At 41.5% G+C, this 25,796-nt stretch overlaps 1 protein-coding gene across 6 annotated transcripts in view; it reads left to right on the plus strand.

The window, feature by feature from the left end:
* The window catches only part of rexo1 (REX1, RNA exonuclease 1 homolog), a 112,896-nt gene that overhangs the window by 14,654 nt on the left and 72,446 nt on the right, over positions 1-25,796 (plus strand). The gene's annotated exons all lie outside the window — the stretch shown is intronic.

The raw sequence follows: 25,796 nt of genomic DNA on the forward strand, positions 1-25,796 counted from the left end.
AGTTACCTCTAGTGTCCCCGAAGGGTCTGCCCTTGGCTCCCTCCTATTTTTCATGCTGCCCTTAATGACATCATCTGAAAACCGAGCACCAGTTTCCACGTATACGCTGATGTACCCAGATCTACCTCCCATCCTCTGTCTCTAAACTGTCAGGCTGCTTGTGCAATATCCATTACTGAATGAGAAGAAATTTCTTCCAATTAAATATTGGGAAGAAGGAAGCCATTGTCTTTGGTCCCCATCACAGACTTTGTTCCCTTGCTCCCAACTCCATCCCTCTCTCTGGCAACTGTCTAAGTCTGAGCCAGACTGTTTCCAAACTTGGTGTTATATTTGACCTTGAGATGAGCTTCCTGCCACCATAGGCCTAACCCGCAACAAGTCCTGCTGACCTATCTCCCATGTGCTCGCTAACCTGCATTGGCTGCCGGTTAAGCAATGCCTTGATTTTTGCAATTCTTGTCCTTGTTTTCAAATCCCTCCATGGTCTTGCCCCTCCCTATCTCTGGGATGATCTTCAGCTTTGCAGCTCCAGCAACCCCCCCCACCAACAAACAAATGCACCCATACCCCCTCCCTCCCCCAGCCAATATTTTCTGCACTGTGCCAATTCTGGCCTCTTGAGCATTTCTGATTTTAATCACTCTACCATTGACAACTGTGTCTTCAGCTGCCAAGGCCCTAAGCTCTGTAAATCCTTCCCTAAATTTCTTTGTCTCTCGCTCTTCCTTCCTTCCTTCCCTCCCCCCCCTCCCTCCCTCCAAGCTGCTCCATAATACCTACCTCTGTCACCACGTGTTGGGCCATGTGGCCTCCTATGTCCTTCGATGGCTCAGTGTCAGATTTTGTTAACATGAGTAAATTGCCTTGGCACTGTTGATTATATTAAAGGCACTTTATAAATGAAAGTTGTTATATGACCATATATAACTACTGGTGCATGTGTTGTCATCTTGGCTACAGATCAAATAATCCTTTGCTCTTGAGGTTCATGATGCCATTGAAGCTACTCAACTGACTCACTGCCTTGCATCTTATTGTCATTGTCCTATATTTAAAGTAGTCTAACAGATTTAAAGTTTCAAAAATGCAAATCAGTAGCTATATACCTATTGCAGGGACATTGTTGTATTGCAGGTACTGTTTTGAGATTGCTGCCTATTTAGAACAAAGTTTAACTGCCAGCTCTGAATCACTCATGCATAGAATTACATAGAATGTGCAGCACAGAAACGGGCCATTCGATCCAACTGGTCTGTGCTCCACACAAGCCTCTTCCACTCTTCTTCATATAACCATATCAGCATAACCTATTCCTTTCTCCGTTATTGGGTTGCAATCCAGGACTTCGCAAAAATCAAAGTTTCCACTCCAATGCAGTACTGAGGGAGTGCTGCACTATTGGAGGTGTCATGTTACAGTTGCGACTTTAAATGTCTGCCCCCTCAGGAGGACGTAAAAGATTTCATGGAACTATTGCAAAGAAGAGTAAGGGAGTTATCCCCAGGGTCCTAGCCAATATTTATCTCTCAATTAATATCTCAAAAAACTGGTCATTTATCACATTGCTGTTTCTGGGAGCTTGCTGTCTATAATTAGCTGCCGCTTTTCCTACATTACAACAGTGACTACACTTCAAAAGTACAGCATTGGCTGTAAAGTTCCTTTGGGAGATCCTAAGATTTTGAAAAGCACTAAGTGCAAGTCTTTCTTTCCCTTTTAAATGCATCTGTACTATTTGCCTCAACTATTCTGATAGTGAGTTCAACATTCTAACCACTCTTTGGTTAAAGAAGTTGGGTTAATTCTATTTTAATGTTCAAATTAATAAATATTAAGTTTTCAGACTGTTTAAACTTCATTTTATTGTAGTTGTAGCTATACTGCAATTGTCATGAAGCTGAAGTTCATGTCATGATGGTCTCAGACCTTGCCTAAATGATTTGTTTTATTTCACATCCAGATTACAGTGCACGTTTGGTTTTGCAAAGCTGATGCCACTACACATTGATGCAAACTGAGTGTACAGCTGGTCTATTAGGTGAAAGTACCCTAATGCATTTTTTTTTTTGGTTACACATTTCAACAAATGATCTTGCATCTGCAAAGATCCAGTGTGGGAGAGCAGTGCGGCGCAGTGGTTAGCATCGCAGCCTCACAGCTCCAGCGACCCGGGTTCAATTCTGGGTACTGCCTGTGTGGAGTTTGCAAGTTCTCCCTGTGTCTGCGTGGGTTTCCTCCGGGTGCTCCGGTTTCCTCCCACATGCCAAAGACTTGCAGGTTGATAGGTGAGTTGGCCATTATAAATTGCCCCTAGTATAGGTAGGTGGTAGGGAAATATAGGGACAGGTGGGGATGTGGTAGGAATATGGAATTAGTGTAGGATTAGTATAAATGGGTGGTTGATGGTCGGCACAGACTCGGTGGGCCGAAGGGCCTGTTTCAGTGCTGTATCTCTAAAACTAAAATCCTGGGTGCTGCATAGCTCCTGTGAAGCTGAAAAAAATCCTGCAATTCAAGTGTGTGCGAGCGGAAAACCCTGATGCCACATTTCTCCTAGAAAGCCTACTCGAATAATTCTCGACATCTCCAGAACAGGCTGCTTCTGAAACAATACCAGTGACCCATCTCTGTATGCCTGGATGCCAGACCAAAACAGGGACAACTGACATCCTTCCATATCTTTTTTTTTCATCAAGAATTAGCAAGTATTTGGCCAAAGTGGTCTTTATTGTCTTTTTTTTGTAACAGATCTCTGCAGAGAGAATTATTTTTTTTTTCATTTTTGTGTGTGTGTAAGTAATTGGGAAATTTAAAAAGCGAACTTTCATATTTCAATCTGTTAATGCTTTTCTTCATTACTGATTAAGTCTTGTTTCATAAATTCATAATTTTGTTTTTTATTAAAGAAACCTGTTGGTGCATTACATTCAGGGATTAAAAAAATAGAGGTTATGACTGGCTGTATCGGGTAACCGGGTAAACATTTAAATATATATTGTGTCCTGTGGAGATGTGGGACCAGAAAAGACAGCGCACCCCTCCAGCTTTGGTCATTATATATAATTGGGTCTTGTCCGAGATACCCAAAGACAACGACGTGCAATTGTAAGTGGAGTAATACTAATTGAAAAGAGGAAACTTTTTTTTTTAAAAAAAGGTTTCTTGTGCATTAAAGTACACTACCGAAATGTCTTTGTCAGTTGTATGACCTTACTGGGGAAGGAGGATGTATCCCTGAGTGATTTGAGAAACTTAACCAAGGTTAGGCTAAATGAATCGGCAGAAAAGTTGGTGTTTGAAGTTAAAGCCAGGAGCTAAGAACGCAGGTATAATTGAGGTAAGAGCACACCATTTGAAATTGGAAGAAGGGAAAGGCAAATCAGATGATGGTGAAGTTGTATTAGCTAGGATTCAGTTGTAATTGGAAAAACTTAAGCTTGAACAGGAAAGAGAATTGACAGTGAAAAAAATTGAACTTGATAGAGGGAAAGGGCAAAAGGGAGAGCATTTCAAAGCGAAAGAGAAGGAAGGGAATTTAAATTTAAAAAGCTGGAACTAAAACAAAAGGCTGGCTGTGATTCCAATAAAAGTTCTGAGGGGGAAAGATCTGACTCCAGCCCAGGACCCAGCAGAGAACCGTTTAAATTTGTGTAAGCCCTCCCGAGGTTTGAGGAAAGGGACGTAGAGGCATTTTTCCTTTCTTTTGAAAAGCTTGCTAAACAGATGAGGTGGCCGAAAGAGATTTGGACACTGCTTATGCAAAGCACATTGATGGGCAGAGCTCATGAAGTTTATGCTGTGCTTTCTGAGGAGGCTTCTGATGATTGTGATAGCAAAAAAGGGTATTCTCGCTGCTTATGAGTTGGTCCCTGAAGCGTACAGGCAGAGATTTCATAACATCCGGAGACAGCCTGGGCAGACTTGTGTAGAATTTGAAAGGGTAAAGCAAATTAATTTTGATCGTTGGATGCAGGCACTAAAGGTAGAGGCCAGGTATGAGAACCTTGGGGAAATTATTCTCCTGCGAGTAAATTTTTAAATTCTTCCTCCATTAGTAAGAACTCATGTAGAGATCCAGAAGGTTTCAACAGCCTCACAGGCAGCTAAGATCGCTGATGGTTATGAGCTTGTTTACAAGCCCAAACCCTTTGTCCAACACCCCCAAAACCCGAGAAGGATAGAAGGTAGGAGGGCAAAAGGAAGGCAAGTAGCCAGGGACAAGAAAGGACAGCTAGGAATGCCATGGGATCTCCTCCTCAGGCCAGAAAAGAAGATGCTGAGGGTGGAAGTGAGGTCCGAAAGCCTAAATGTTATCGTTGTCACAAAGTGGAACACCTTCGTGCAGAATGTTGGAAGTTGTAGGGTAAACCCATGGGACTTATTGGGGTGCACAAGACCAATGCAGTGAAAGGGGCCCTGACTGGGAGGACGACAGATCAGGCTGCAGCTGTAAGGCTAAGTACAAAAACTGCTGAGAGTGCGTGAACAAGATACCTGAGAGTTACAAGGAGTTCTTGTCAAAAGGAAAAGTAGCTCCTTATCCCTCAAGTGAGGCAGGTAAACTTATAGTTATACTTGGATACAGGAGCCACCCAAACTATTTTGCTGGGAAAAGGCATAACTTTTCCACTGGAGCACGCACTGAATGCCAATGTTTTAGTGAATGGTATCGGTGGGGAGTATATACCAGCATCTTTGTATCGGGTACACCTGGTGTGTGACCTAATGGTAACAAGTAATGGAATGGTAACTACAAGAGTTGTCCATAGTTTGCCTGTAGATGGAGTTGACCTACACCTGGGAAATGATTTGGCCGAAGCGAAGGTCGTAACTTCTCCAGTAGTCACGGAAAAACCAAGCGAAGTTAACGAGACAGAATATTTGCAGGAAAAGGTTCCAGGAATATTTCCTTCATGTGTAGTGACCTGAACAATGGCTAAACAAGTTCCGTTGTTAGAGGTAAAATTGGCACCACAGATAGCCGAATATCTGGAACTTTCTTTGGAGATTTGGATAATCCGAAGGAAATGTTCAGTAAGTCTTTTCTGATCATGGCTCAGCAAGCCGATCCAAAGTTAAATAAAGTGGCACAATTGACTCTAGCTGAAGCAAAGGGAGTTACGGGAGGCTACTATATTAAAAATGGGATTCTGATGAGGAAGTGGTGACTTCCTCGCAGACCTGTGGACGACGAACGGACGGTTGTTCATCAGATCACAGTACCACTGGGAAATATTAAGGTTAGCCCACGAAATTCCTATAGAGGGACTTGGTGATCCGGAAGATCCAGTCATGTATAGGTAGACGTTTTTACTGACCTGGTCTTTCCAAGGACGTGGTGCAGTTTTGTAAAACGTGCCGTATGTGTCCGATTGTGGGGGGAAAACCGCAACCTGCTGTAAAAACCGGCACCTCTAATTCCCATACCAGTTTTTGGGGAACTGTTTAGTAGGGTGTTGGCAGACTGTGTAGGACCTTTACCGAAAATAAAAACACGACCAATATATACTCACTATCATGGATATGGCTACTCGGTTCCCAGAGGCCATTCCCTTGAACTCTGTTTTACCTTAGAAATTGAAGTTAAACCAATTCTTCACTAGATATGGGTTACCAATTTGAGATTCAGTCAGATCAAGGTTCCAATTTTATGTCCAAAATTTTCCAGGAAGTTATAAATAATCTGGTATAACACAAAGTCTTCAGCCTACCACCCACAGACACAAGGAGCTTTAGGACTAATCTTCTGTGCTAGATTATGTGTCAGTGTTCCAGGAGTGGCTCAGGAACATCTGAAAGCTTCCCAAACAATCATGAGAAAATGGGCAGACAAGCATGCCAAGACCCAAACATTTCAACCAGGGGATGTGGTGTTAGTACTACTGCCTTTACAGGGTGAACTGCCGAAAGCACGGTTCAGTGGTCCATATAAGGTGGTGAAAAGAATTGGTAAAGTAAATTGTTTGACACCCCAGATCGCCAGGAAAAGAATCAGCTATGTCATATCAATATGTCGAAATAATATCATCGCATGGAGGAGGATAAGCAAGTATAGGTATGTCCGGTAGTAGGGACAGCGAAGGATGAAAGGGATAGTGAGGATGCGGCAGAAGGAGGCCTATTCTCAAATTGAACCTCCTACTATCCAGTTAGCTAATACTGAATTGTTAAGGAGATTGGACACTATGCTTTCATATTTAGGTGCAGAACAAGAAGACCGAACAGGGCTACTCACAGCATTTAAAGGAGTCTGTAGGGACAAGCTAGGATGTACAACCTTAACCATACATGATGTGAATGTAGGGGAAACCTTTCCTATGAAACAGCATACTTATAGCTTAAGTGCAGAGAAACAGGCTCAGGTGAAAGCAGAAATGCAATACATGTTGGAAAACGATCTAACTGAACCCAGTCAAAGCAGCTGGAGTTCCCCAGTAGTGTTGGTGCCTAAACCTGTCGGTTCAACTCTATTCTGCGTAGATTACAGAAAGGTTAATGCAGTGACAGAGGCAAACTCTTACCCAATTCCTTATTTGGAAGACTATTGACAGTGGGCAGTGCCATGTTTCTTACAAAAATAAATTTGTTAAAGGGATACTGGCAGGTTCCTTTAACACCCCGAGCTAAAGAAATATTGGTTTTTGTCACACCAGACGGTCTTTTTCAATGCTGAGTGATGCCATTCGGGCTAAAAATGCCCCAGCAACTTTCCAGAGACTAATGAACCAAGTGGTAGCCAGTGTTTCTAACTGTGTGGTTTACCTTGACAATGTGCTGGTATACAGTGCCGCTTGAAAGGACCACTTGGAACAACTAGAGTTCTGTTTAGAAAATTACAATCGGCTGATTTAGTGATAAACCTGGGCTAAAGTGAATTTGCCAAAGTGAGAGTAACCTATCTTTGGGCAGATAGTAGGGCAAGGACAAGTGTTGCCAAGAACAGCAAAAGTACAAGCATAAATGGAGTTCCTCACCCCTATGACTAAGCAAGATATCATGAGGTTTTTGGGGATGTGTGCTTCCTACCACAAACTTGTACCAAATTGTAGCTGTTCCACTGACAGATTTGCTACAAAAAAGGAAATCAAGGTAGTGTGGTCAGGGGATTGCCAAGCATCTTTTGAGAGGCTGAAAGCCATTTTGACTAATGAACCAATGTTGGCTGCTCCAAATTTCACAAAGCCCTTCAAGGTAGCAATTGATGCTCGTGACCTAAGGGTCGGTGCAGTCCTGTTACAAAACATAGAAACATAGAAAATAGGAGCAGGAGTAGGCCATTCGGCCCTTCGAGCCTGCTGCGCCATTCATTATGATCATGACTGACCATCCAACTAAGTAACCTGTTCCTGCTTTCGCCCATATCCTTTGATCCCTTTAAACCCAAGAGCTATATCTAACTCCTTCTTGAAAACATATAATGTTTTGGCCTCAACTGCTTTCTGTGGTCGCGAATTCCACAGGTTCACCACTCTCCGGGTGAAGAAACTTCTCCTCATCTCAGTCCTGAAAGGTTTACCCCGTATCCTTAGACTATGACCCCCGGTTCTGGACTCCCCCGCCATCGGGAACATCCTTCCTGCATCTACCCTGTCAAGTCCTGTTAGAATTTTATAGGTTTCTATGAGATCCCCCTCACTCTTCTGAACTCCAGCGAATATAATCCTAACCGACTCAATCTCTCCTCATACTTAAGTCCCGCCATCCCAGGTTTCAGTCTGGTGAACCTTCGCTGCACTCCCTCTATAGCAAGAGCATCCTTCCTCAGATGAGGAGACCAAAACTGCACACACTATTCCAAGTGTGGCCTCACCAAGGCCCTGTATAATTACAGCAAGACATCCCTGCTCCTGTACTCGAATCCTCTCGCTATGAAGGCCAACATACCATTTTCCTTTTTTACTGCCTGTTGGACCTGCATGCTTACCTTCAGTGACTAGTGTACGAGAACTGGTGATGAGTCAAGCATAGAAAGGCCAGTGGGATACTTTTCCAAAAAGGTAAGTTGGTGCCAAAAAAGATATTCAACTATGGAAAAAGAAACCCTGGGCTTATTACTAGCTATTAAGCACTTTGAAGTCTATGTCTGCCACATCTACAGAGAGTCACTGGTATATACTGATCATATTCCTTAGCCTTTGTGGAAAAATTCAAAAATTGGAATGCCACACTATTCCGATGGAGTTTACTATTACAACCTTATCACTTAAAGATTATCTGCATTGCAGGAAAAAATTAATGTAATTGCGGATGCAATCTAACTTTGCTTTGAGTTATGAGTTCAAAGATGGTACAAAGTCGAACTTGTAGTTCTCAGTGCCTGAGAGTAATAAAAGCACAGAAAGAGGCCATTCTCCTCATTGAGTCCATGCTGGCTCTATGGAGAGCAATCCAGTAAGTCCCATTCCCCTACTCTATTCCTGTAGCCCTGCAAGTTTATTTCCCTCAAGTGCCCATACAGTTTCCTTTTTAAATCATTGGTTGTCTCCACTTCCACCGCAACAGCAACTGTGTTGCTATTAAATTTTGTTTTATAAAGTGGCTCTTGTGATAAGATCTACATAGTCTATCTGAACATAATTTGGGATCCTATTTTTGTAATTACTTTCTTCACTAGATTCACAGTAATCTGGGGGGGTATGAAAAGAGTATATTCAGACTAATTGTTCTGCAGAATGTGCAAAATTGCACCAGTTACGGGATGAAATAGTCTGGTGCAGATCATGCAAATATGAATTGTATGCTTAGTCTGCTGTGCACCATGCAAATTTTATGTTTGAAAAACTGTATTAACTACAGGTAAAGGATGAGTGCGTAAATGTGTTTTAATATTTTTCATCTTTTTCTCCACTTTTTCGAATGAAACACGTTTAAAAATGCTGTTTCATTCCTCTTAGGATGGAGATGTTATGAAAGTGCTTCCATTTTTTAAATATTTTATTTTTTGAGGACTTGTGTTAAAACTGAAAAGATTGCATGGATTTTTTTTACCAAGTTCACCAAAAGGACACTTGACGTCTTTGAAAAACCAATTGTGCTGGTAGTCATGTGCTTTGGTCTCTGTAAACAACAGAGTCCTTGGTGACTTGGGGGAAAATGGTTACAGAGAAGCCACATGTCAAGGTATATGGAGGTCGACTCTGTCTGGGGTTTGGACATTGTTTTCAGTTTAGTTGGGTGTGAACTGTTTGAAGACAGTTGGTGTTTTTCCTGCCAAGGAAAAAAGAAACCACCCAGCACACTTCTTTCTCTACCTCTTTGAAGAAATCCTGCAAAGATCCAGTGTGGGAGAGCTAATATCATTGGTGCTGTATAGCTCCGGAGAAGCTGGAAAAAAAATCCTGCAATTCAGTTGTGTGCTGTCAGAAAACCCTGATGCCATATTTCTCCTAGAAAGCCTACTATAATAATTCTCGACATCTCCAGAACAGACTGCTTCTGAAATGTTCCCAGTGACCTGTCTCCGTATACCCGGATGCCAGACCAAAACAGGGACAACTGACATCCTTAAGTATATTTTTTTCCATCAAGAATTAACAAGTATTTGGCCAAAGTAGTCTTTATTGTCTTTTTTTGTAACCGATCTCTGCAGAGAGCATTTCTGTATTTTTTCCAGTGTATGAGTGTAATTGGGAAATTTAAAAGAGAACTTTTCGTATTTCAATCTATGTTAATGCTTTGCTTCATTACTGGTTAAGTCTTGTTTCCTAATCTGATGATTTTGTTTATTAAAGAAACCTGGTTGGTGTATTTTATTCTGGGATTACAAAATAGAGTATATGATTGGCTGGCTGTATCGGTAACCGGGTAAACATTTAAATATATGCTGTGACCTGTAGAGAAGTGGGACTAGAAAAGACAGGGCACTCCTCCCACCTCTGTTGTAACACATCCCTTTTTTTCCTCTTTGTTTCTTGTTTTGCACCAATGTTCCAACACAGTTTGTATATTTGGCAAAGGTACAGCAGTCAACAAAAAGGCTCTTCATTCCAGCACTGGTGTTATGACTTGAATATTGGCCAGCATCCAAATAGTGTTATGATGGAATACTGTATGCAGAAGAGAAACAGTGTTATAGAGTCTTAGAGTAATAACAGCACAGAAGGAGGCCATTCTCCTCATGAGTCCATGCTGGCTCTATGTAGAGCAATCTAGTAAGTTCCATTCCCTTGCTGTATTCCTGTAGCCCTGCAAGTTTATTTCCCTCAAGTGCCCATGTAGTTTCCTTTTGAAATCATTGGTTGTCTCCACTTCCACCACAACAGCAACTGTTATTAAAAAATGTTGTTTTATAAAATGGCTCTTGTAATAAGGTGTACGTAGTCTATCTGAACATAATTTTGGATCCTGTTTTTGTAATGACTTTCTTCACTAGATTCACAGTAATCTGGGGGGGTATGAAAAGAGTATATTCAGACTAATTGTTCTGCAGAATGTGCAAAATTGCACCAGTTACGGGATGAAATAGTCTGGTGCAGATCATGCAAATATGAATTGTATGCTTAGTCTGCTGTGCACCATGCAAATTTTATGTTTGAAAAACTGTATTAACTACAGGTAAAGGATGAGTGCGTAAATGTGTTTTAATATTTTTCATCTTTTTCTCCACTTTTTCGAATGAAACACGTTTAAAAATGCTGTTTCATTCCTCTTAGGATGGAGATGTTATGAAAGTGCTTCCATTTTTTAAATATTTTATTTTTTGAGGACTTGTGTTAAAACTGAAAAGATTGCATGGATTTTTTTTACCAAGTTCACCAAAAGGACACTTGACGTCTTTGAAAAACCAATTGTGCTGGTAGTCATGTGCTTTGGTCTCTGTAAACAACAGAGTCCTTGGTGACTTGGGGGAAAATGGTTACAGAGAAGCCACATGTCAAGGTATATGGAGGTCGACTCTGTCTGGGGTTTGGACATTGTTTTCAGTTTAGTTGGGTGTGAACTGTTTGAAGACAGTTGGTGTTTTTCCTGCCAAGGAAAAAAGAAACCACCCAGCACACTTCTTTCTCTACCTCTTTGAAGAAATCCTGCAAAGATCCAGTGTGGGAGAGCTAATATCATTGGTGCTGTATAGCTCCGGAGAAGCTGGAAAAAAAATCCTGCAATTCAGTTGTGTGCTGTCAGAAAACCCTGATGCCATATTTCTCCTAGAAAGCCTACTATAATAATTCTCGACATCTCCAGAACAGACTGCTTCTGAAATGTTCCCAGTGACCTGTCTCCGTATACCCGGATGCCAGACCAAAACAGGGACAACTGACATCCTTAAGTATATTTTTTTCCATCAAGAATTAACAAGTATTTGGCCAAAGTAGTCTTTATTGTCTTTTTTTGTAACCGATCTCTGCAGAGAGCATTTCTGTATTTTTTCCAGTGTATGAGTGTAATTGGGAAATTTAAAAGAGAACTTTTCGTATTTCAATCTATGTTAATGCTTTGCTTCATTACTGGTTAAGTCTTGTTTCCTAATCTGATGATTTTGTTTATTAAAGAAACCTGGTTGGTGTATTTTATTCTGGGATTACAAAATAGAGTATATGATTGGCTGGCTGTATCGGTAACCGGGTAAACATTTAAATATATGCTGTGACCTGTAGAGAAGTGGGACTAGAAAAGACAGGGCACTCCTCCCACCTCTGTTGTAACACATCCCTTTTTTTCCTCTTTGTTTCTTGTTTTGCACCAATGTTCCAACACAGTTTGTATATTTGGCAAATGTACAGCAGTCAACAAAAAGGCTCTTCATTCCAGCACTGGTGTTATGACTTGAATATTGGCCAGCATCCAAATAGTGTTATGATGGAATACTGTATGCAGAAGAGAAACAGTGTTATAGAGTCTTAGAGTAATAACAGCACAGAAGGAGGCCATTCTCCTCATGAGTCCATGCTGGCTCTATGTAGAGCAATCTAGTAAGTTCCATTCCCTTGCTGTATTCCTGTAGCCCTGCAAGTTTATTTCCCTCAAGTGCCCATGTAGTTTCCTTTTGAAATCATTGGTTGTCTCCACTTCCACCACAACAGCAACTGTTATTAAAAAATGTTGTTTTATAAAATGGCTCTTGTAATAAGGTGTACGTAGTCTATCTGAACATAATTTTGGATCCTGTTTTTGTAATGACTTTCTTCACTAGATTCACAGTAATCTGGGGTATGAAGAGAGTATATTCAGACTAATAGTTTGGTGCAGATCTGCAAATATGAATTGTATGCATAGTCTGGTGTGCAACATGCAAATTATATGCTTGATAAACTTTAGCTAGACCCCAAATTTCTACCCCTCCTTGTGTCTACTGCATTTTGATCAGGCCTGTGTCCTCAGTACCTTGCTGTATGGCAGCGAGGCCTGGACAACGTATGTCCGCCAAGAGCGGCCTCTCAACTCATTCCATCTTCGCTGCCTCCGGAGAATACTTGGCATCAGGTGGCAGGACCGTATCTCCAACACAGAAGTCCTCGAGGCGGCCAACGTCCCCAGCTTATACACACTACTGAGTCAGCGGCGCTTGAGATGGCTTGGCCATGTGAGCCGCATGGAAGATTTCAGGATCCCCAAAGACACATTGTACAGCGAGCTCGCCACTGGTATCAGACCCACCAGCCGTCCATGTCTCCGCTTTAAAGACGTCTGCAAACGCGACATGAAATCCTGTGACATTGATCACAAGTCGTGGGAGTCAGTTGCCAGCGTTCGCCAGAGCTGGCGGGCAGCCATAAAGACGGGGCTAAAGTGTGGCGAGTCGAAGAGACTTAGTAGTTGGCAGGAAAAAAGACAGAGGTGCAAGGGGAGAGCCAACTGTGTAACAGCCCCGACAAACAAATTTCTCTGCAGCACCTGTGGAAGAGTGTGTCACTCTAGAATTGGCCTTTATAGCCGCTCCAGGCGCTGCTTCACAAACCACTGACCACCTCCAGGCGCTTATCCATTGTCTCTCGAGATAAGGAGGCCAAAGAAGAATTTGGGTTCCTTCTTTCTATCGACTTTTGAGTGGATCTGTTTGGTTTAGGTTGCTGGCTTTAACAAGGCAACTCCATAGGTCATATGTTTTTAATTACCTCTTTGCAGTGGCCAACATTGATGCTCCATTTAGTTTTATGCTTTTTGAAGAAAAAGGCGGATGACTAGAAAGCAATGTGATAGTGTCGTGAGTGGATGCAGCTTTAAATTTGAGCATTTCTGTCTGCGTTTTAACTTTTCATTGAGGATCCTGTCGTCTATCAGTGTTTTTCTTATGAATGCTCCAACATGTTGCACAATAGAGTGGTATTATGGCGTTCAGGGATAGCCTCATTATAGGAATGGGGGGGGGGGGGGGTTGCGGGGAGGCCATTGAATAGCCAGTTACTTCGAGCGATTAACTACCCCTTATCATGGCAAGCAGTGTCTCAGGAGCTGGGTCTCCGATCTGTCGTCTTAGGTCAGATGGATGTCAGGGAGTGAAAACAAGAAAGATAAATTACTCAGAGTTTCCATCCGGTTCCATTGTGGGTCAAGACGAAGAAACCAGTTCAATGTAGCAGAACTGTAAGTAAGGGAACACTTAGAATATTACTCTTGGTACATTAGAAACAAAAGAGACCAGATAACATGTTATCATGATTGCATATGCTATGCATGGATTTGTGTTTGGCATACATTTGTCAGTTATGTTGTGTGGAACATTGGGATCTTGCTGAAGCAGGGCATCTCGAAACGTGTCCTGTTTGTTAACCTTTCTTGTGCAGCCTGAAGCTCAAAACCGTTTGAGTTGCACCTTGCTGGAAATGTGAACTAATAAAGGTGTAGAGAGGGCAACAGGGCATCTGGGACTTCAGTAAATGACAGGATCTCCTTAGCCATTGAGATTTTAGGGTTAAGATGGAAGCATACTACTGAGAGAGGGTGAAAGAGACTAATTAGATACAGAAAGAGAAATAGAGGGAAAAGCAAGAAATCGCATTTAAAAATTTATATTTGACATTATTAAAACATCCTTTCAAAAACAATTTACCACCTGAAGGAATGAGACTCCAGAGTTTAAATTCAATTTCTAAGTCAGAGGTTAATTGACACTGCATTAACAATGATAATGTTCTTAAAAAAAAAATGCCTGTGCTGTTAATTACTTGAGTTTCATGGGCAATTAATAAACAAATCCAGCTTGTTCTTAACTAACTGGGAGGATGAGGGCAAGATGCCATTTGCGTGGTGTAAATGGACAAGCAGGTTCTGGAGATTCGCAACTCATGCCGTATCTCCTAATCCCTGAATTTGCTAGCTGATTTGCACATTAATAATGGCGTATGCTATTAACACACCATCACTTTTCCACATATTGAGTCCAGTTGCTTTATGCAGTATGTAGCTAAGCCAAACAGACTAGGAAAGACCCAAATTCAACCCCTTGTCTTTAAGCTAACTGAGGTGGCAGTAGGAATACTATAGATGGCTTCAGAACCTTTTTAAGCTAAGTAGGAAAAAATGTCAAGTGGGTTTCCTACTCCTATTCCTATAACATGACATCTATTAGTGAAATTGTACAATTGTTGGATGAACGTAGGTTGTGATGGGTATAATGCTTCTGTGCAATTGAATACCATTGATGCAAGAATAATGGCCACTTGGGTAAGACATGGGAGGTGCCCAGTGCCCCTACTTGATCAAAAAACCAATACCTTCAGAAGGAGAAAGAAAAGTGGTCATAAACAAAAGCTGCTGAATAGGACAATCAAAACAAAAGTAATGCACCGAGTGATTTCCCTTTGTCTTTGAGTATTCAATATGATTTTTTTAAATGGGTCTGATGCCCTGGAGCTGAAGTTGCTTTTTTTTTTTGGTTTCAGTATGCTCCACTTTTCTGATGTTGACACAGGATGGCATACAGAGTGGCAGAAACCTAGACAGGAATGGGCCTTTAACTGACATTGCTAAGCTTTGAGGTGTGTTGAAGCTATGTGCTTGAAAAGTGATTTTTCAAAAAAGATAATTAAATTGAGTAGGAGTCATTTAGTTAATGAATGTTCAACCAGTCAACTTAAAATATATTTCTCTTTCAGAGCAGTACTTTAAGGATACAGATGTAATATTGAGGTGGCAATTTTATGACAGTCCATTAAAACATATCTTTCATTAACTAATGAAATAATTGTAGTATGCCATTCCACCATGGTTAGTATGTAAAATAAATGCTGAGAGTAATAAATGAAATTCATTTAAAAAATGCCCTACCTTATCCATGACAGGCTCTGCACAACATGAATTGGCCAAATGGCGAATTGTTAGAACCAGCTTTGAGCAAGTTCTCCACATGGACAGTAAAGGATTCCTTCACACTTGCGAAGATCATACAGGGCTTGCATATCGATATTTGACATGCTCATTTGACATTGCTAGCCTATTCACCAATGTACCACTTAAGGAAGCTGTAGATATTTGCGCTGTCGCACTATATCATGGCATTCTAGACCCGCCACCATTGCGTGAATCAGTATTCATTGAACTCATAAACTCGGCAACTCGTGCAGTTGAGTTCAGTTTTAACAACCCCATGTATGCCCAAATAGATGGTGTTGCCATGGGATCCCCTCTAGGCCCAGCTCTTGCAAATATCTTTGTTGGGTTCCATGAGAAACGTGTCTTTGAGGGGATTACACCTAACCTCCTACCTCTTGCATATTTCTGATCTGCAGATGATGCGTTTTCTATATTTGAATCTGCAGCTGCATGCAATAATTTCCTTACACGTCTTAATGGGCTCCATCCTGCGCTCAAATTCACCTTTGAAATGGAGCAGTCAAATGAGCTCCCTTTCCTTGACGTACTAGTTGAGAAATCTGCTAAGGCCTTCTCTACCACGGTCTACTGCAAGCCTACCTTCACTGGTCAATACATACGTTGGGATTCTTACAGTTCCAAACTGTAAGATTGGCTTTATCGGCAACCTCATAAATAGGGCCCATGCCATTTGCTCACCAAACAAGCTTGATGCTGAAATCGGGCGAATCGAAGGCATCCTGTGTGACAATGGCTACCCTGATCAGATCATTTCTCGCTGTATATCGTGTAAACTTATGAATCAGCCTAAGGCCATTTTTTCCGGCCCTGAAAAGTGCCCAGTTTACCTCAAATTACCCTGGAAGGGTAATGTACCCCAAAAATTTGAGCAACAGGTGAAGCTAGCTGTTTCACACTACTATGCAGTCGCAACACGTGTGGTGTTCGCCACTAACAGCATGCTGCCGTCAAGCCAAAAACACGTCCTGCCTATCTCACAAATGAGTAATGTGATATATGAATTTCTCTGCCAGTGTGATGCTAGGTATATAGGCCATACGTCCCAAAGACTGGCGGATGGCATCAAACAACATGTCCCTTCCTCTGTTCGCAATGGGCAAGGTACGGGCTGTACCCAACCAACCGTGCTTGCAAAACTCAAAACAGTGTCCAACATTAGATGTGATTCCGTGATTGGGCAAGATTTGCTAAATAATCCACAGTGTGCTAAGAATTATGCTGACAACCAATTTAAGATTGTCAGTAGGTGTCAGTGTGGTGCATTTGCTCATACTGGAAACTACATATATTAATAGACAGAGCCCTGTTCTTTTCAGACAGAATATGTACAAACATTGCACCTGTTTGAGCAGAACAAAATAAGTGTTAGCCATTCACTGGTTCATTCCTCAGGGCAATGTCTCGATCAATCAGTCAAACTGCCTGGTTTAAATTTCAAACAAAGCTTGGCAGTTAACTCCTTTATCGTAAACTGGTGCATTCTCCATAGCAACGCCTCTACCAGAACTCACTTGCCAACCAATTAACACTCTCTTCTCGTGTAGTATAAGTTGTTGTTTTCCCTTATATTGGTTATTCTTGCGGATTGTCCTGATGAGTGCAAGACGAAAAGCTTTGGCAACATGTCTCTATTTTCAGCAATAAAAATATTTTGTTAAATCCGTTTACATGCCAAAGTGAAAGCAACCACATTTGGCCTCAGTCCTGGACTCAATTTGTGTCACTTTTAAACAAAGTTAATTCAACACCTCTCAGGAATCTAGGCTTAATTTCACTCCTACGCCCTTATAGACTTGGAATGCTAAGGCAAATCTGTAGTGCTACCCAGCTGACTAGTCCATTTTGGCTCATCATTACATCACCAAGTGCATTTAAAGCACTGAGCCATTTTGGCTATTGTACTTAAAATCAAAATAAAAGCAAAATACTGCCGATGCTGGAAATCTGAAATAAAAACAGAAAGTGCTGGAAATGCTCAGCAGGTCAGGCAGCATCTGTGGAGAGAGGAGCAAAGTTAACGTGTCAGGTCTGTGACCTTTTATACTGTCCCTTAAAATCAGTTTGTAATCTCTCACTTCGTAATTATAAACTAGCTCTACAGTTTTGTTTTTACACTTTTTAATGGGATGTGAGTGTCGCTGACAAGTCCAGCATTTGTTGCCTATCCCTAATTGCCCGGAGTGGTTTGCTAGGTCATTTCAGAGGGCAGTTTAAGAGTCAGCCACATTGCTGTGCGTCTGGAGTTGCATGCAGAGCAGACTGGGTAAGGACAGCAGATTTCCTTCCCTAAAAGATATTAGTAAACCGGATGTTTTTTTTTTGCAACAATGGCACCATTACTGATACTAGCTTTCAATTCCATATTTTTATTAAATATAAATTCCACCAGCTGCCCTGGTGGGATTTGAACCATTATCCCCAGGGTATTAGCTTGGACCTGTGGATTACTAGTTCAGTGACATTACCACTGCACCACTGTCCCCTGATATTGACTTGGGACTTTCAGTGCCATGTTAAATAAATGCATATTTCCCTCTGTTAGCTATCAGCTTCCCCCCACCCCCTCCATCTGCCCTCTCCTGATGTCATTTGACTCCTTGCTACGTATGGATCCAAAGGTGCCAGCTGCCACTGATCATGCAACTGGCCATTCTTCCTATGTGAGCAGTGATGGAATTTTAGACTGTCACCCAGGCAGTTTGAGCTGTACAGTTTACTTTAGTCTGGCTGTCACTCGCCACTTAACACATTTGTTTTATCAGCAGAGGTCACTGAATAGCATTCAGGAGTGCATGAATCTTACCTCACCAAGCAGGTGTGTCTGGCTGAAATAAAAACAGTGCTGGAAGCATTCAACAGGTCAGGCTGCATCTGTGGAGGACTGGAAGGTAAGGTTAACTTTTCATGTTTTCTGACCCTTCACCAGAACCCCAACTGCTCTCTTGGGTAGACAAATGGCCAGAAGGCAAACATTGAACCTTATCTTTCTCTTTCCATTGATGCTCCCTGACCTGTTGAATGTTTGTTTCCAGTAGTTACTGCATTTATTTCAAATATCCACATCTGCAGCATTTTTTTGCTGCCTAGTTTAGATTACTTAACTAACCATAGATTAGTGATCAAACCTGTAACTGCTTCGTATGTACGACTGAGTAAACATCACATTGTGCTGCTTCTACAGAATGGTTTGCCTCACTTAAGAGGAACACCTGATCTCCGGCCTAATATAGCACTACACCAAAAAGTCGTCGATTCAAGCCCCACTTGAACACCTAATCTAGGCTTATACTTCAGTGCAGCACTGGGGAAGCTTTGCATTGTCCAATGAGACAATTTTCAGATGAGATGTTAAACCCTGTCTGCCGCCTCAAGTGGATATGGAAGATCACACTACACTTTTTGAAGAAGAGCAGAGGGCATTTCCTGGATTCATGGCTAATATATTTATCTCTCAACCCAATTCACTCATATCAGGTTAGCTGATCTTTCATCTCCTTGATGTTCGTGACATCTTGCTGTGTGTGAACTAGCTGCTGCAATTGCCAATGTTACAATAGTGACTGTACTTCAACAGTGGCGCAGTGGTTAGCACCGCAGCCTCGCAGCTACAGTGACCCGGGTTCAATTCTTGGTACTGCCTGTGCGGTGTTTGCAAGTTCTCCCTGTGACCGCGTGGGTTTCTGCCGGGTGCTCCGGTTTCCTCCCACAGCCAAAGATAAGTAAATTGGCCATTGTAAATTGCCCATAGTGTAGGTAGGGGAATTGAGGGGATGTGGTAGGAATATGGCATTAATGTAGGATTAGTATAAATGGGTGGTTGATGGTCGGCACAGACTCGGTGGGTCGAAGGGCCTGTTTCAGTGCTGTATCGCTAAATAAATAAATAAAATAAAGTAGTTCATTGGCTATAAAAATGTTTGGGATATTGAGAATTTTGTTACTTGTACTCTAATAAATATACCTTCTGGTGCTGAGTACAGATCAGCATTAAATTGAGTCGGATCTGCTCACCCATCATGTTGAAAAAAAGATATTCAGAAGTGCAAGTCAGCATGAGTATTGAGAGAAATTTAGAAATCCAGTATATGGTAATTTCAAAGTGGTATGATATGAGTATCATTATGGTGCCTGTTAGCACTAATGAATTTTTAAAAATTCATTCATGGGATGTGGGCATCGCTGGCCAGGCCAGCATTTATTGCCCATCCCTAATTGCCCTTGAGAAGGTGGTGGTGAGCTGCCTTCTTGAATCGCTGCAGACCATGTGGGGTAGGTACACCCACAGTGCTGTTAGGAAGAGAGTTCCAGGATTTTGACCCAGCGACAGTGAAGGAACGGCGATATAGTTCCAAGTCAGGATGGTGTGTAACTTGGAGGGGAACTTGCAGGTGATGATCCCATGCATTTGCTGCCCTTGTCCTTCTAGTTGTTAAGAGGTCGTGGGTTTGGAAGGTGCTGTCTAAGGAGCCTTGGTGTGTTGCTGCAGTGCATCTTGACGATGGTACACACTGCTGCCACTGTGGTTGGTGGTGGAAGGAGTGAATGGCACCCCATCTACAAACAATCAAGTGGGCTGCTTTGTCCTGGATGGTGTCGAGCTTCTTGAGTGTTGTTGGAGCTGCACCCATCCAGGCAAGTGGAGAGTATTCCATCCTACACCTGACTTGTGCCTTGTAGATGGTGGATAGGCTTTGGGAAGTCAGGAGATGAGTTACTCGCCGCAGGATTCTTAGCCTCTGACCTGCTCTTGTAGCCACGGTATTTATATGGCTACTCCAGTTCAGTTTCTGGTCAATGGTGGCCCCTGGGGTGGTGTTAGTGGGGGAATTCAGCGATGGTAATGCCATTGAATGTCTAGGGGAGACGGTCAGATTCTCTCTTGTTGGAGATGGTCATTGCCTGGCACTTGTGTAGCGTGAATGTTACTTGCCACTTATCAGCCCAAACCTGGATATTGTCCAGGTCTTGCTGCATTTCTGCACGGACTGCTTCAGTATCTGAGGAGTCACGAATGGTGCTGAACATTGCAATCATCAGCGAACATCCCCACTTCTGACCTTATGATTGATATCGTCCTGACCCTGTGGAATTCCCTATCACGGAAAGCAGTTGAGGCCAAATCATTAAATATATTCAAGAAAGAGTTAGATATTGTTGTTAGGGCTAAAGGGATCAAGGGATACGGGGAGAAAGCGGGAACAGGGTACTGGGTTTGGATGATCAGCAATGATGGAATTTAACCCTGAGAAGTGTGAGGTGATACACTTTGGAAGGAGTAATGTGACATGGAAGTATTCAATGAATGGCCTGACACTGGGAAGTTCCGAGGAACAAAGGGACCTTGGCGTGTTTGTCCATAGATCTCTGAAGGCAGAAGGGCAACTTAATAGGGTGGTAAAAAAGGCATATGGGACGCTTGCCTTTATCAATCGAGGCATAGATTACAAAAGCAGGGAGGTTGTGTTGGAGTTGTTTCGAACTTTGGTAAGGCCACAGCTGGAGTACTGTGTGCAATTCTGGTCGCCACATTATAGGAAGGATGTGATTGCACTGGGGAGGGTGCAGAGGCGATTCACTAGGATGGTGCCTGGGTTGGAACATTTAAGCTATGAAGAGAGGTTGGATAGGCTTGGGTTGTTTTTGCTGGAGCAGAGAAGACTGATGGGTGACCTGATCGAGGTGTGCAAGATTGAGGGGCATGGACAGGATGGATAGGGAACAGCTGTTCCCCTTAGTTGAAGGGTCAGTTACGAGGCGACACAAGTTTAAGGTGAGGGGCAGGAGGTTTAAGGGAGATTTGAGGAAGAACTTTCCTCCCAGAGGGTGGTGATGGTCCGGAATGCACTGCCTGTGAGGGTGGTAGAGGCAGGTTGCCTCACATCCTTTAAAAAGTACCTGGATGAGCACTTGGCACGTCATAACATTCAAGGCTATGGGCCAAGTGCTGGCAAATGGGATTAAGTAGACAGGTCAGGTGTCTTTAATGCATCGGTGCAGACTCGAAGGGCCGAAGGGCCTCTTCACGGTATTATTCTGTGATTCTGTGATAGTATTGAATGGCGGTCGAGGTTCGAAGGGCCGAATGGCCTACTCCTGTTTCTATGTTTCTGTATAAATTTGGCCATATTTGTTAACTTTGAAATGACTGCAGAATCTCAAACTTTTTTTTGCCAATTCTGTCCCCTGTTCCTGCCATTTAGGGTATCTAAGGTACTCTGGCAGTTCTTGTATGTGTCCATGTTACATGTGTGAGTTGAGATGGTGAGCAGTGTTTTGTGTGTGTGTGTGTTTTAAGAGGTATGGCTACAAGATCATCTTCGTAATGTAAGAACTATCATGTAGCACATCGTGTGATTGAGTGCTCGTAAGTCTTCAAGATACACCTGTACAGTTACCATCTCAATGTAGTGCCTGCTCTCTCAGTAATCAATAAAGAACCCACAATATTGCATTCTGATCCCACCTTGAGCAATCATTCTTTGTGTACAGTCTATACAAATGCAGAGATTCAAGGAACACGCAACAAGCAGCTTATTTAACTAGGCATTGCAGCCAAGTAGGAGCCTGTCCTTACCTAATGCCCACAAAGGGAATATTTTAATAGTGATCATTGCATAAGGTAGGTGTGAAGCCTAGGCTGATTCTTTTTTCATTCCCACCCTAGGGCAGAAGTGCCCCAATGCCGTCCCAATGGACTTGACTAACTTGGCACGTTGAGAATCGAACCTCACCTCTGCACGCGTTGCATCTAGATATTTTTTTGACTTGAGCTGAGCTCAACTCCCCATGGTCCCTCAACTGGGACCGACAGACAAGAGTTGGGAGTTAGCACGTTAGAAATTGCAGTGTTGTGTATGCTGTAAGTACACTATTTTCGGGGCTGATTGAGTGGAAGCTAATTATAGTCCTGCGAGGAGTATCCTGAAAAAATCCATTTGGAATAGTGGGGGCTGGGAATTCAGACCAGCCAAAGCTGAGCTTTAGATGGACCCTAGAAAACCACAATACATGATGGGGGTTTAGAGGAGTTCTCGTACAAGACTGTTGTTTTTGAATTGAGAACAATTATCTCTTGACTCCATTTAATTTGAATCACAGAAATTTCCCACAGATAGTGGAATCATGTAAGTAATATGTGCATTCTTGAACACTGCTCAAAATTATGAAGTGCACCTTGCAGATGAAATCATCACTGAAGCATATACACTTTTGTCATACTGAGGTGTTTTCAGGGGATGGTCTAATGAGACATTAGCAGCTGCGTAACACTGGGATCTCTGATACCACAAGCATATTATCTCCAGAAACCAAGTGGTCCCTTGCCGGCAGTGCATATTGCAAACATAAGTGGTGAAGTGAGTGGTATTCTGCAAAGTTGAATTCTAAGAAGACATGAACAAATATATTTTATTCCTGTTGAGCGACCAAAATTGTGGTAACTGTTTGTTTGTCTATCTATAGATCTAATTTTAGACTTGGAAAAGAATAGCACATGGTGTACTATAGGTATATTGTTCTCTAATTAGATGATGCTTAAAATACTTGATGTAGACTGCTAGTGTACAAGTATATCAGAAAATGTGTTGTAATCTGTAGTACAAGTTTGTGCTTTTCTTTTCTAGTATAAGTACTTGCACTATACAGAAATTATTATGTTTGCTTCTATTTTAATGTAGCCATGAAAGCAATTTTGCTGTTTAACTTGAAAACTGGTGCATTTGAGATAAAATGCTTGGTTCAGTATGCTAAAATCTACATTCAACTAATACCAACAGTTGCCTTTAATGAATGGCTTGTAGTGTACAGGGTTGTGTATTGCTCCGTATTGATACAACCGCATCAGACTATTGCTTCTTCACTTGTTTATTTAGAGCATATTTTTAAATTAAGCAATGTATTTTTTTCTTCCGTGTTCAGTATTGCTCATAATTGGCCATTAAGTTACTTAAACAATTGCAAAGTATTAACTGATATGGCACACTTTGTGTGCGATCTTTATTATGCATACAGTGAGCAAAGTAGGTGCACAGCATTAGATTTTGAGTGCCTGCCATTCTGGTCCTGAAAATTAGTTGCTTCATTCCCGTAGCACTGAAACATTTTCTTTTCTAAAACATCGGCTTTTTAAAAAATTAATTTTGTATCTTAGTCTGATCCTTGCTGGAAAATACACAAGTGTGAATGTCAGGTAGGAACAGGATTCAGCTTTGCTGTGATGCTGCCTTCCCCTTCCTCTCCACCTGCTTTAACAGTTTTCCACAGTGAATCTACAAATAAAATGACCTCGAGGTAGGTACCAGAAAGCTGGCATTACCTGCAGAATCATACCTCAATGCCAGTTACTAACTTAAAAAGGTACAGGGATCCTAGGTGATTTTGCTCCCCAAACTCAGGTGCTGAGGCCAGTTATAAGATTTGCATTGTTGCTGCAGCTAAGATCTTCTAACTTGGTATGGATCAGAGATTGAAAGTGTGATCATCTTAGTGTAATGGCTCAGCACAAGCTACAATTTGCATTGTCAAGGCGTAAAAACTGTGATTCCAGAAATTATGTGTCACTTTTATTTTGCTGAACTAAGTCAGTTATTTAGGTGAATGCAATTTATGATAGCCTGAGGTTGCATCTATGCTGTTCGTCTGTTTTCCAGTGTAAAAGTCTCAAGACATTATGGTGCAGTGTGAATGATGTAATTGTGTTCTACTGTTGTTCATACTGTGCAATAATTTCCTGCAATTTTTGCACCAATTCCTTTTGCCAAAACGATGAAAAGTTGTTAATCAAAGCTTTGCTGGATTTATGCTAGTTTTCTCACTGCAGCCACTTAGACTGAATAAAAATGGTATGGGTGAACCCTTAGTCACCTGGGATCGAGGTGAATGCTAAGTCCAAAATTTATGATAAATGGGCCTCCTAATACTGGGCTAACCTTTTTTTTGTTATAAGCTTCTTTCTTTTAAGTAATTACACTTGTGCGAAGTTAGGGAAGACTGTTGCTGTTTGAGGGAGGGAGATATCCCAGAACAGCTATATGAAAGCAACGTAGTGACATTTCCCACCATGTATGTCATTGTATTACTTTGTGTGATATGCTTCTGGAAAGCTATGCCAGTGACTTTTCAAATTTGAAGATACCCTTTTTTTAAAAAAAAAGTCAACTTTCCAAAGATGTAAACATAGTGAAAATACACCAGATATATTTCCGAGTTGATAACTTCAGTAATGTGGCGACTACCTTGCTGACGTTTGTTAGACCAAATCTAGAAGTTGTTTAGCCAGCCTGCTGTAACTGCTGAACTTCCAGGCGTTCTACAAATAATAAAAATGAAATCAAATAAAATCATAGGTTTTTTTGGTTTCTCATTTAATTTTATGGTGGCAGAAGCTGTCTAGACTTTTTTCAATGTATACTACTGTTATTCTGCAATCCATCGCTATTAGAATATATTTGGGGTTATTCACATTTCTAGTAGAAAACATGGTTCAATTTAACTGATTTGTACATACACTGATAATGTTCATCAACAGAAAGATGAAGTAGCGCTATGGCAGCCTTTTTAAAAGACTGTAGTAATAAAGACCCTCTGGATTGGAATTTGGTGGTGATATTTAGTCTGTTACAGTTCATTCCTTACCAGCAAATCATTCTTAATGAAAATCTGTTGCTAGTGAGAAATAGTGGAACATTTATTAACTTTCTAGCTTTGGGAGTACATCTACATCCTTTTATATTTTATCATTTCTTAAAGTAAAGTACTGTGGATGCTGGAAATCTGAAATAAAAACAGAAAATGTTGGAAATACTCGACAGGTCAGTCAGCATCCACCTGTAGAGAGGGAAGCAGAGTTAACGTTTCAGGTCGATGACCTTGGATTATCTTTAAAGTGTATTTTATTATAATTGTCAAAAAAAATTGATAACTACAATCTGTTCTTGTGTTGTAGCTTACCAACAGCAAAAAAAAAATGGGGTATTTAACTGTTTATTGGAACCAGTTCCTGGTGTTAAGAAAAACTGTTGGGGAACTAAAAGTTGGTTGGGAAAGTCCCTTCAAAAATGGATACGTTTAAGTTTCAGTTTAAGTTTGTATCAGAGAGTGAAGATAGCTGTGCTTCAAATAAACTTGGTTTCAGGTCAAGACTCGCTACTACATTGATATCCTGATTGATTGTAGCTACTTCATCAGCAATATCTGCATGAAAATGCTAGATCAATGTATAAAAAATTATTTAATTGAATTTTTAGTGGAGTTGTAAATAGATGGTTGTTGTAACCCTTGTTTACCCCTTTTTTGTTTTATATATTTTTCACCTCTGTTAGAGGGATTGCTTTGTCATGCATTATTTCTGTGCTGACAATGGATGAGTAAAAACGCCCAATCCTTTATCAATAGTACTTTTGAAGCAGCTGTTGATGTATCTGGGGTGCCTCCCATTAGATAAACTTTTGATTCTGTTCTGCTTCTCTGTGGGCAATTGCCTCACTGTCATTCAGCATCTTCCCCCAGAGGCAGACCAGGAACTT

Source organism: Heterodontus francisci, chromosome 36 (genome assembly GCF_036365525.1).
Source record: "Heterodontus francisci isolate sHetFra1 chromosome 36, sHetFra1.hap1, whole genome shotgun sequence".
Taxonomy (NCBI): Eukaryota; Metazoa; Chordata; class Chondrichthyes; order Heterodontiformes; family Heterodontidae; genus Heterodontus; species Heterodontus francisci.